Here is a 13,724-nt window from a genome sequence, read left to right as displayed (position 1 = left end):
CCTGGCGACCAGTACCATGCCAGTAGTCTAACCCAGGTTCACTGAAGGATGACTTGATGACTTGCAAAAAAAAAAAAAAAAAAAAAAAAAAAGTATTTTACGGACTGAGTGAAAAAACGTTTCGTCGATTCGGAATGTGGACAAACTGACGGCATAGAGCGGAGAGTAGTGCAGCATTGCAAGAAAAAGTTGCTTTCCCCCTTTCATTTCTACTTCAGTTTCTTTACGACAAGCGATTTGTACTGATAAGTAAACGAAACAGCGAGTTATACACTTCTGAGCTATAAAAATACTTCTTGTATTCGCTGTTGGATATCTTCACAGTATCCGTCGATCTCCTGTGTTCATTCACCTAGCTACAGCACGCTTTCGCAGTTCTTTCTACATACACAGTAACTGTACGTGAATGTGACGATAAATATAAAAAAGTATTCTAGTGTTACTTCGACTTAAAAACAGTATGATATGAATATTGATTTTCGAACATCAACTAACAAGTGTATAGAGAGTTACCTACGGGTAATATGCAGAAAGCGGTCCACTGAATCTTCGAATCTGACCTCTAACTTAGATAATCTTCCACATACAGAAATTTTATTATGTTCTTCTGTAACTCTGATGGTAACTTTTTTGATTGTGGAAGTCTCAGATATAGTATACGACATTTACATCTTTTACAAGTGATCCTGATTACAACTGACGCAAACATTATCCTCTGAATATATGTAGCAGATGACATTCTATTATTGATTTAATAGCTCCTTTCCTTTCACGAATCCAAACGAAATAGTGTAAAACTCTTCTCAGAAGTTCTGAAAAGGCGCCTATCAGATATGCATCGAGATTCAGTCATATTACTACGCAGCTATCAACAGAAATACGCTGTAGGCCTACAAAACAAATTATTCAATCATTACTTGGTTGAAACATGGACATAAAATATAATCCTTTTCCAACTGGAAAAGAAACTATTTCATTGTGTACAATAAATATATTCTCCGCTACATGCGTTATCATTAAATATTTACTGTTGAAAACATCTTTCTTCTTTCCGGTTCTGCAGCAACTGAAAGAAGTCTGTACAGAATTATTTTTAAATTTTAAAGTATATTTTATCAACTCATATTATTTTCTGAATATTGTTGCTTGTAAATACGTGTACATCGTTGAAGATATTCTTTTTTGTAAAGGCACACAATTTAATTCTCAGTTTTTTGTTTTAGCATTGTATATTGAATTGTGCGTTGAATTTCGTAATGCTTCAGGTTTTGAGGCTTTCGTTAATCCTTATACTGGCATCAGGTTTTTTGCACGTATGACAAACGGTTGCGTCGCACGTCAGTCAACCTAGCTTATGTAATCGGGTAGGGCGGGCGTTACATTCAGCTTCCTTTAGCATCTGATATGAATGGATGGCAGCTGTAAATGACGTCGGGTGATGCTGAAGGAATTAGATTAGGAAATGAGACACTTTAAGTAGTAAAGGAGTTTTGCTATTTGGGGAGCAAAATAACTGATGATGGTCGAAGTAGAGAGGATATAAAATGTAGACTGGCAATGGCAAGGAAAACATTTCTGAAGAAGAGAAATTTGTTAACGTCGAGTATAGATTTAAGTGTCAGGAAGTCGTTTCTGAAAGTATTTGTATGGAGTGTAGCCATGTATGGAAGTGAAACATGGATGATAAAGAGTTTGGACAAGAAGAGAATAGAAGCTTTCGAAATGTAGTGCTACAGAAGAATGCTGACGATAAGGTGGGTAGATCACGTAACTAATGAGGAGGTATTGAATAGGATTGGGGAGAAGAGAAGTTTTGCACAACTTGACTAGTAGAAGGGATCGGTTGGTAGGACATGTTTTGAGGCATCAAGGGATCACAAATTTAGCATTGGAGGGCAGCGTGGAGAGTAAAAATCGTAGAGGGAGACCAAGAGATCAATACACTAAGCAGATTCAGAAGGATGTAGGTTGCAGTAGGTACTGGGAGATGATGAAGCTTGCACAGGATAGAGTAGCATGGAGAGCTGCATCAAACCAGTCTCAGTACTGAAGACCACAACAACAACAATGAACGAAAGTTGTATGTTCTGAAATTATACATGCGCGAGGGTGGTGGGTGGGAGCAGACGTTATTAGGAAGGACAGAATAAGTAGGGAGATGTGCGAGAGGGTTTTCTGATATAGGAAATGAAGTAAAAGATGTGTGAAAGTTTAATTCTGGGTAGGAACTGCCCTTTCCATTGTGTCCTGTGCATTTTAGTTGGTAGCTTAGGAGCATTATGTGTCCTGTCGATTTGAAATGCGTAAGATTTTCCACGATAATGGCTACAGAGTTATTATTGATGTATGAAACTCTCTTAAAATAAAATAGTAATGACAATGCGTATGCTAAAGACTACGAGGAGAGCTAGACATTCAAAGACTTGGAATAAATACCAAAATTTGGGGTTTCCGGAAACCTGCACAACGTGGGTCACGGAAAGGATAAATAAGAAAAGTTTTTGATAGACGTGGGTGATTTTTGGCATGATAGTAGTGCCAGTAGATAGAATGTACAAAGGTCACAAAATTTATTGGATAGTGATATGCACATACACACATTGCGCCTGTATCGCGTACGTAACTTATAAAATGGCGGCTAATTGTCGAAGCTGTTATTTGTACTCAGCTGATTCGTGTTAAACAGTTTCCGACGTGATTATGGCCCCACGACGGGAATTAACAGAGAATGATAGTTGGAGCTGGACGCCTGGAACATTCCATTTCGGAAATAAGAAATTCAATATTCAAAGATCTATAACATCAATAGTGTTCCGGCAATACCAAATTTCAAGCATTACCTCTCACCACGGACAACGATTTGACCAAAACTTCACTTCACGACCGGGGGGCAGCGGAGCTTGCATAGACTTGTCAGTGCTAACACTGCGTGAAAAAACCACAGAAATCAATGTGCGTCGTACGACGGCGAAATTTGGCGTTAACGGGCCATGATAGCAGACGACCGACGCGAGTGCCTTTGCTAACAGCACGAAATCACCTACAGCACCTTTCCTGGGCTCGTGGCTATATGAGTTGGGCCTTAGATGACTGGAAAACCATGATCTGTTCACATGAGTCCCGATTTTATTTGGCAAGTGCTGATGGTAGGGTTCGAGTGTGGCGCAGACCACACGAACCCACAGATCTAAGTTGTCAGCAAGGCACTGTGAAAGTTGCTGGTGGTTCCATAATGGTGTGACCTGTGTTTCTATGGAATGGATTGTGTCCTCTGGTCCAACTGAACCAATCATTAACTGAATATGGTTATGTAGATCTGTCAACACCTGCTTTCTTTGGAATTGGAATTATTACATTCTTCTTGAAGTCTGAAGGTATTTCACCTGTCTGATATATCTTGCTCAAGAGATGGTAGAGTTTTGTCAGGGCTGGCTCTCCCAAGGCTGTCAGTAGTTCTAAGGGAATGTTGTCTATTCCCGGGGCCTTGTTTCGACTCAGGTCTTTCAGTGCTCTGTCAAACTCTTCACGCAGTATCATATCTCCTATTTCGTCTCCATCTACATTCTATTCCATTTCTATAATATTGTCCTCAAGAACATCGCCCTTGTATAGACCGTCTATATACTCCTTCCACCTTTCTGCTTTCCCTTCTTTGCTTAGAATTGGGTTTCCATTTGATCTCTTGATATTCATGCAAGTGGTTCTCTTTTCTCCAAAGGTCTCTTTAATTTTCCTGTAGGCAGTATGTACCTTACCCCTAGTTATATGTGCCTCTACATCCTTACATTTGCCCTCTAGCCATCCCTGCTTAGCCATTTTGCACTTCCTGTCGATCTCATTTTTGAGACGTTTGTATTCCTTTCTGCCTGCTTCATTTATTGCATTTTTATATTTTCTCATTTCATCAATTAAATTCAATATTTCTTCTGTTACCCAAGGATTTCTACTAGCCCTTGTCTTTTTACCTGCTTGATCCTCTGCTGCCTTCACTACTTCATCCCTCAGAGCTACCCATTCTTCTTCTACTGTATTTCTTTCCTCCATTCCTGTGAATTGTTCTCTTATGCTCTCCCTGAAACTCTCTACAACCTCTGGTTTAGTCAGTTTATCCAGGTCCCATCTCCTTAAATTCCCACTTTTTTACAGTTTCTTCGGTTTTAATCTACAGTTCATAACCAATAGATTGTGGTCAGAGTCCACATCTGCCCCTGGAAGTGTCTTACAATTTAAAACCCGGTTCCTGAGTCTCTGTCTTTCTATTACATAATCTATCTGCTACCTTCTAGTATCCCCAGGCTTCTTCCATGTATACAATCTTCTTTCATAATTCTTGAATCAAGTGTTAGCTGTGATTAAGTAAAGCTCTGTGCAAAATTCTACCAGGCGGCTTCCTCTTTCATTTCTTAGCCCCAATCCATATTCACCCACTACGTTTCCTTCTCTCCCTTTTCCTACTATCGAATTCCAGTCAGCCATGACTATTAAATTTTCGTCTCCCTTCACTATCTGAGTATTTTCTTTTATCTCATCATACATTTCATCATTCTCTTCGTCATCTGAGGAGTTAGTTGGTATATAAGCTTGTACTACTGTGGTAGGCGTGGACTTCGTATCTATCTTGGCCACAATAATGCGTTCACTATGCTGTTTGTAGTAGCTTACCCGCATTCCTATTTTCCTAATCATTATTAAACCTACTCCTGCATTACCCCTATTTGATTTTGTATTTATAACCCTGTACTCACCTGACCTGAAGTCTTGTTCCTCCTGCCACCGAACTTCACTAATTCCCACTATATCTAACTTTAACCTGTCCATTTCCCTTTTTAAATCTGACATTCCACGTTCCGATCCGTAGAATGCCCGTTTTCTTTCTCCTGATAACAACGTCCTCCTGAGTAGTTCCCGCTCGTAGATCCGCTTGGGGGACTATTTTACCTCCGGAATATTTTACCCAAGAGGACGCCATCGTCATTTAACCATACAGTAAAGCTGTAATTTCCCCTTGCTTTCAACCGTTCGCAGTACCAGCACAGCAAGGCCTTTTGCTTAGTGTACAAGGCCAGATCAGCCAATCATCCAGACTGTTGCCCCTACAACTACTGAAAAGGCTGCTGCCCCTCTTCAGGAACCACACGTTTGTCTGGCCTCTCAACAGATACCCCTCCGTTGTGGTTGCACCTACGGTACGGCCATCTGTATCGCTGAGTCACGCAAGCCTCCCCACCAACGGCAAGGTCCATGGTTTATGGGGGGCGGGGGGGATTACAGGATAGGATTCTTTATTTGAGCTACGTCAAACCGTGTTAAGTGTTGCACAGAAGGCATCACTTTCCTTATTTTACTGTACATGACCAAATGAATCTGCTTACTATTAGTTGAGGGAGACATAAACTGATTGTCAAAATACTGATAGGTGTGAGGAACAGGATTTCGTTATTCACGTAGTCCATGTTTCGGAATCTAGCACAAAGGAATGCATTGTGATATCAGTCAACACTCAACATGATAATTTACCCCGTGTGAACATGGCTTGAAACACAAAACGGCCGGCATGAACCCGAGTGCAAAACTGAGTTGAAGGCAAGAGCATGTCGCGATCTTACAAAAATAAAATAAAAGTGCGGCACCTGATGAAAAGATGCCGGCCAGCGTCCAACACATCCCAGTGCAGATCCGCACTGAACTGAACACAGCTGCAGTGAATGGCTTCCGCCAGCCCACGCGTTCCTCTAACCGAAATTCGCTGCAGGGCCTCCGATTGGCTATGGCAAGGCGAAGTCCCTGACCAGCGTGGGATATATAGGGTGGTCATAAAAAGCTTTCGCTACTTGACAGGGCCGCAATGAAAAACGACTGATCGTAGGGCAATGAAACTTTCTGGAAGCATTTGTCATGATATGCGGAAGCCAAATAACGAATAAACAACTGAAAGAAACATACGTTAATTTCTAAATGAGAGAGTAACACTGTTAATTGAGTACTATTTTTACATTTCAGATTACAAACGCTCCTGAAGCTGACGAAATTCTGGAAGATTATACGGATACCGTTTCATAACTGTTCGTAGTACTTTTCGAACGATGGACCGTGGAATATTCAGCCGTCGTGTCACAGCTCGTGCCCTACTTGAAGATCACACATTGCGTCCACTGTTCGCAGTCATGGCATCAGTAACTTATTCAACTGTTCGTGGCTCCCGGGAGCAATTGCCAAATCGCCAGGTAATTCTAACTACCCAGTCACGTTCTTCAGTCCCGGGTCGCAAAGAGGATCTGTCCGTATTCCTTCAATGCGTCGAAACTCACTAAGAGTAGCAGCACACATGCCTGTCTTTAACCAGGCCTATATTGACTTTTTTGCAACTGTTATGCCACGCATTGAAACCCGTCAGAAATACTTTGGCTAAATAGCAGGTTGGCGGGCGCGCACTTGTGCACTAAGGTAAAAAGTTACGCGAGTAGCTAATGTGTTTCAAAATGCAATGCGGTTCTACGAAAGGCGAGGTGCATCCCTTTAGGTAACAGTAACTCATGGAGTCGTAGTAAATGGTTGTACTTCGTTTTTACACGAGTACGTTTTAAATGTTTTGTACAGTGGGCGCTGTATATGTACACTACTGACCATTAAAATTGCTGCACCAAGAAGAAATGCATATGATAAACGGGTATTCATTGGACAAATATGTTATACTAGAACTGACATGTGATTACATTTTCACGCAGTTTGAAGGCATATATCCTGAGAAATCAGTACCCAGAACAACCACCTCTGGCGTAATAACGGCCTTGATACGCCTGGGCATTGAGTCAAACAGAACTTGGATGGCGTGTACAGGTACAGCAGCCCATGCAGCTTCAACACGATACCACAGTTCATCGAGAGTAGTGACTGGCGTATTGTGACGAGCCAGTTGCTCGGCCACCATTGACCATACGTTTTTAATTGGTGAGAGATCTGGAGAATGTGCTGGCCAGGGCAGACGTCGAACATTTTCTGTATCTAGAAAGGCCCGTACTGGACCTGCAACATGCGGACGTGTATTATCCTTCTGAAATGTAGGGCTTCGCAGGGATCGAATGAAGGGCAGAGCCACGGGTCGTAACACATCTGAAATGTAACGTCCACTGTTCAAAGTGCCGTCAATGCGAACAAGAGGTGACCGAGACGTGTAACCAATGGCACTCCATATACCATCACGGCGGGTAATACGCCAGTATGGCGATGACGAATACACACTTCCAATGTGCGTTCACCGTGATGTCGCCAAACACAGATGCGACCATCATGATGCTGCAAATAGAACCTGGATTCATCCGAAAGAATGACGTTTTGCCATTCGTGCACCCAGGTTCGTCGTTGAGTACACCATCGCAGGCGCTCCTGTCTGTGATGCAGTGTCAAGGGTAACCGCAGACATGGTCTCCGAGCTGTTAGTCCATGTTGCTGCGAACTCGTCGAACTGTTATGGCAGACGGTTGTTGTCTTACAATCGTCCCCATCTGTTGACTCAAGGATCGAAACGTGGCTGCACGGTCCGTTACAGCCAGGCGGATAAGATGCCTGCCATCTCGACTGCTAGTGATACGAGGCCGTTTGGATCGAGCACAGCGTTCCGTATTACCCTCCTGAACCCATCGATTCCATATCCTGCTAACAGTCATTGGATCTCGACCAACGCGAGCAGCAATGTCGCGGTACGATAAACCGCAATCACGATAATCTACAATCCGACCCTTATCAAAGTCGGAAACGTTATGATACACATTTCTCCTCCTTACACCAGGCATCACAACAACGTTTCACCAGGCAACGCCGGTGAACTGGTGTTTGTGTATGAGAAATCGGTTGGAAAGTTTCCTCATGTAGCACGTTGTAGGTGTCGCCACCGGCGCCAAACTTGAATGAATGCTCTGAAGAGGTAATCATTTGCATATCACAGAATCTTCTTCCTGTTGGTTAAATTTCGCGTCTGTAGCACGTCATCTTTGTGGTGTAGCAATTTTAATGGCCATTAGTGCATTTGTTTTTAGTTTGTTGTGTAGTTATTGGTAGCCACAGGCAGGTAATGGGATGGTTGTGGTGATGCGTTGGTGAATGTAGTGTAGGATTCTCTGGAAGGATCAAAGTTAGAATCAACGTGATGCCATAGTCGCATTCAGCGTAGAAAATCACGACTCAGAAAGTCATGGGCAGTTATGGAAAAAAGAATTTATGATTAGTGCTTGTGAGGTGGTAAAATTCTTTACAACATCTCGTTGGCATAGCAGACATTGTGGCGTTTAGTTTGTACATGACTATCGGCAGACTTTGTGTCTCTTTGACTGTTGAAGATTATGGATGCATCGTTGTATCTTATGGGTAACGTTTAAGTGCGACCAAGTATCTACTCAAAGGAAGGGTCGTCGCAGAAGACTGAATTGAGGAGGAAGAAGTAGAGGTCGGTGGGAAGGGGTCGAAGAAGTGAGATGGTTGTCAGTTGAGTGATATGAAACCTTAGTTATGTTGTCCAGGTTTTGTGTAATGGTCCCGTGAGTTCTGATTGTGTATCAGGTGGAGTCTAGTATTATTCCGTGTCATATTGTGTAGTGAATTAAAATGTAAGACACGAGGTATGTTGAAACATTTTTTTTAATTCTGTTTATGTGGCATTAAAAATGTCCGTTGATGTATGTGGAATCGGTTTAGTATACTCTGTAAAATCCAAATAATACTGTTTCCATGCCGGGAAACCAACATACGTATCGTTATCTCACATCAGTCAGTTATTAGCAGGCTTTCAACCACATTCTTTGGTTGTACTCGAAGAGTTCTCGTAGTGATGCGTGTTAGTTAGTTCCGGAATCAAAGGATTACTATCCACGGATAACTGAAATTCCATCACAACTCGTGACGTCTACCGCAATCGAAAATGCCTCTAAGCTGATTTCTAAAAGTTTGGCAGTAAATGTCAGACTCGCAACTGAAGCTGGCCTAAGTCCCACAAGGAACCCCTTAGATGAGAGGTCGTAGGTCCAATCTTTAGTAAGGCTCATTTCAAAGTTTTGTGTTAACTGGAAAAATATTAGCGGCTAATGACTCATCATGTGCATCACGAGGCCGACAGTAAATAAGTGTTCGAAAGATGCAGAGATGAACGTGCTATGGAATGTGCGCATTACACTCCACGAAACAGACATCGCTGATATTTGAGAAATGTTCAAAACAAACCGTTAACTATGCCTCTAAGCTGATTTCTAAAAGTTTGGCAGTAAATGTCAGACTCGCAACTGAAGCTGGCCTAAGTCCCACTCTGTTTAACCGAAGGAAAAATGGCACGCCACAGTGATCACAAAGACTGGCACAATCAAGATCGATGGGAGTTACAAACCGTGCAGGACTTGCAGCTATGTATCCAATCTTAAAAAATGCATTTAGATCATATTGGTCTAAAGGAGTGATAAGAACTGGTACAGTATGACGACGTGCAGTAGAATGTGAAACAGTCTGCCGTAGAGCTATCATGAAACTAGCTATCCCTTAAGGCGTAGCTGCAGACACTGCAATAATATATTATATAGGCAGGAAAAAGCAAACAACCAGAGGTTGAATTTGTCCAGTGGTTCCAGGTGGTATGAACTGCAATGTCACACACTTTTCAGACGGGATAATTTGTTCTAAAGGAGTATGATTTATACACGCAGACCAAGAATCAAGCAAAAACAAGTTATTTTGACCAGCTGTTGGCCCAAAGCAGTGCTCATACCGTAGATGTAGCTCTCTTACTCCCATTTTCCCACTCTTCCTTGCTATGACGTAAATATTCCGTATTGCCGTTGCAAGATGACGCACACGAGAAAGTACCGTAGGGAACGACGCACCTTCGACTTCTTGCACCACAATAAATAACTTCCCAACCAGTTTGCCATTTAGATTAACAGTCGCCATAATTGTATACGAATACGTTAAGACATTGATGTTACTTGATCTTTATGCAGCTCATTTGGCGCCTGTAATTCCCAGGACTCCTTTCATATGCATTTCCTCAAATACCGATTGGTCGGAGCTTACAAATCCCTTAGAGAGCGATGGGATGAACTCTCTCATCTACAAATTTTCCGGTCGATTTCGTAGTTTGCTGTGCATCTCCAAGTTGACGCTTTGTTTGAAATTTCGTTACCTTACGTCTTGCAGTTCTGTAGCACTGTCTGAAGTTATGTAGCCGTGCGCTGCTTCCCTTGAACTCTCCGTAATCTATGTCGCGCAAAAATTGACATGCAAAACGTACTAGGCCACTGCCATGCATATCCATAAATTGTATCGAGCGTCCTTGAAACGGGCAAACACCAGTTTTTGTAACTAGTGCGACCCGTTCTCCCATGAATCTCCGTAGTTTTTCTTATGCACCAGGCGGTCATACTGCCTCGGAATTATTTGAAATCTATTCAGAATCTTTTTTTATTACTATTCTGCTGATGAATTTCCATGTACATATTTATATTTAGTAGCCTCTCCTTGGTCAACGATTATCCTTTACTACATTGCACTGGAGACAGGATTTGTGGCTCCCTGTCCGACAATGGTAAACTACATGGCTCAACACTTGTTCCAACATCACTTTCCCTTGTTAAGCAAGTATCTTCATGATTGTTCTCCTCGCCTACATTGTCCGCGCAGTCGAGCATATACGATACCACACATTCCACTAACTAATCTTGCAGAAACGCTAATATTACATCTGCCTCATCTTTCTCACTCGGAGAATTCCTTGGTCTTCCATCTGATGCATGTCAACTTCGGTAACTGTTGTTGTAGATATAATGCAATGTTTGATTTGTTTGTCGTTGTCATTGTTCTGCTTCGTATCAACACCACTGGCACGGTAGCATGTTGTGAGCTACTGGTCCACGGAGGAGTTCAACTACGCTCATGTTGCGTTCACCATTGGATACCTCCAGTCCCACCCCCTATTACCATTAGCAGCCAATATCGTGGTTGCATGGTAGACAATATATGGGGTGTCGAATGCCGTAAACATAATTGGCCTTTTGCGACCTCGCACTCAAGGGGTAGCTTGCCAGATTTGCAGTCGATAACGACAAACCACCTGCAATTTTTTCTTAATTTAAGAATTATCTTCTTGGAGGTCGCAATTAATTTTTCTCCCCTTATGGCACCGACATCAGAAAACGCGAGGGAAAAAATTCCCTGGGTTGTGTCATCAAACCTTCTCATCCGATACAACATCTCTTACTTCTGCTTTTCCCTTTATTGGCTTGTTCCTTCAACCCCCTGGCCCCATATGGTCATAACGGTGGATGAGGACGGGGGAAGGGGTACATGGAGCTTAGGGAGGAAGTGGCCATCGGTCAGTGGTACAGACATTCCATTCTTCTGTATGATGGTTTTGAAATTGATGTAATCACTACTATGTAATTAAAAAAGTTGAAACAATTACTTGCCATTTTAGAATTATTAAAACACTATTTTCGCTGATGATATAAAAAATATAATTGCTTTCCATAAAAAATTACCAAATAATAAGATGATGCAGATACACTGAAGAGCCCAAAAGACTGGTACACCTGCCTAATATCAAATCGTTCAAATGGCTCTGAGCACTATGGGACTAAACATCTGAGGTCAACAGTCCCCTAGAACTTAGAACTACTTAAACCTTACTAACCTAAGCACATCACACACATCCATGCCCCAGGCAGGATTCGAACCTGCGACCGTAGCGGTCGTGCGGTTCCAGACTGAAGCGCCTAAAACCGCTCGGAAATGCCTAATATCGCGTAGGGTCCCCGCAAGCACGCAGGAATTCCGCAATACGACGCGACATGCACTCGACTGGAGTAGTGCAGGAGGGAACTGACACCATCAATCCTGCAGGGCTGTCCATAAATCCGTAAGAATTTGATGGGATGGAGATATCTTCTGAACAGCACGTTGCAAGGCATCCCAGATATGCTCAATAATATTCATGTCTGAGGAGTCTGGTGGCCAGCGGAAATGTTTTAACTCAATGGACATGAATGGACGCAGGTGATCAGACAGGATACTTACTTACTTGTCACATATCAGAGTCTTATCTAGACGCATCAGGGGCCCCATATCACTCCAACAGCACAGACCCCACACCATTACTGAGTCTCCACCAGCTTGAACTGTCCCCTGCTGACATGCAGGTTCCATGGACTCATGGGGTTGTTTCCGTACCCGTATGTGTCTATCCGCTCGATAAAATTTGAATGGAGCGAAACTCGTCCGACCAGGCAACATGTTTCCAATCATCAATAGTGCAATGTCAGTGTTGACGGGCCCAGGCGAAGCGTAATGTTATGTGTCGTGTGGTCATCAAGGGTGCACGGTGGTCCTTGGGCTCCGAAAGCCCATATCGATGATATTTCGTTGAATGGTTCACACGCTGACACTTGTTGATGGCCCAGCATTGAAATCTGCAGCAATTTGCGGAAGAGTTGCACTTCTGTCATGTAGAATGACTTTCTTCAGTCATCGTTGGTCCCGTTCTTGCAGATGTCGGAGATTTGATGTTTCACCCGATTCCTGATATTCACGGTACACTCGTGAAATGGACGTACGGAAAAATCCCCACTTCATCGCTACCACGGAAACGCTATGTCCCATCACTCGTGCGCCGACTATAATACCACATGCAAACTAACTTAAATGTTGATAATATGATACTGTAGCAGCAATAACCAGTGTAACAAATGCGCCAGACACGTGTTGTCTTATATAGGCGTTGCCGACCGCAGCGCCGTATTCTGCAGGTTTTCAAATCTGTGTATTTGAATATGCATGCCCGTACCATTTTCTTTGGCGCTTCAGTGTAGGTGGAAGTCCTTAAACATAAGTATTGCTGTTTCGCTGAAAATGGAAGTCTTGCACTGGAAAAGAATAGTTAGGCGAGGGAAGTTAGAGTTTTTGTAAAGCAGGAGTTCGCAAGTATTTTCTACGACGGAACACTTTGAGGATCCCGGTACTTTCATGGAATACCTTGTTTATTTTGGAGGTCAATGAAATTTTTAAAAACTTCGAAAAACTTTTTTTTATTCTACAATTGTTTCAATTTTAAACCATAGCTTATGATTCAAAAATTGTAGTAAATTTTAAAAAATAATTACTTTCGTGTAAATGTCGAATAAGGACGCCATGTCATTAATAGTTTTATGCGGAGCCCTTATTCGCTTCTCTCACAATACAGTTTGAGAAAACCTGATGTAGAGGGACAGGATGTGGGTAAACTGCCAAGACATCGATCTCTTCTTTCATTTACGCCTTGAAAATGAAGTTGTGTTCACCTGCCGAAAATCGGAGATTGTCGAGTATGTTACTCTATAGTATTCTCTTAAGTTATTTGAACATAACGTATGTAGTTCTGCAAAGTGTGGCTGAACATACGAGGGCTATCCACAAAGTACATTACGTTTTGGAATTAAAAATAAATAAAGTATTGGAATTTTTTTTATTATATACAGATGAAAGCCACACTTAAATACTACTTTTCTACATAGCTGCCATTTAAATTAAGGCACTTATCGTAGCGATGGACGAGCTTGGAAATTCCTTCGTCGTAAAATTCGGCCGCCTGCGCCTTCAACCACGTGGTTACCTCTTCTTGAAGCTGTGCGTCGTCATCAAAACGCTGCATAGCCAACCACTTCATTGCTGGGAATAAGTGGAAGTCGCTCGGTGCCAGGTCGGAACTGTACGGCGGA

Source organism: Schistocerca piceifrons, chromosome 2 (assembly GCF_021461385.2).
Source record: "Schistocerca piceifrons isolate TAMUIC-IGC-003096 chromosome 2, iqSchPice1.1, whole genome shotgun sequence".
NCBI lineage: Eukaryota > Metazoa > Arthropoda > Insecta > Orthoptera > Acrididae > Schistocerca > Schistocerca piceifrons.
Note: the sequence above shows the minus strand (reverse complement) of the source record.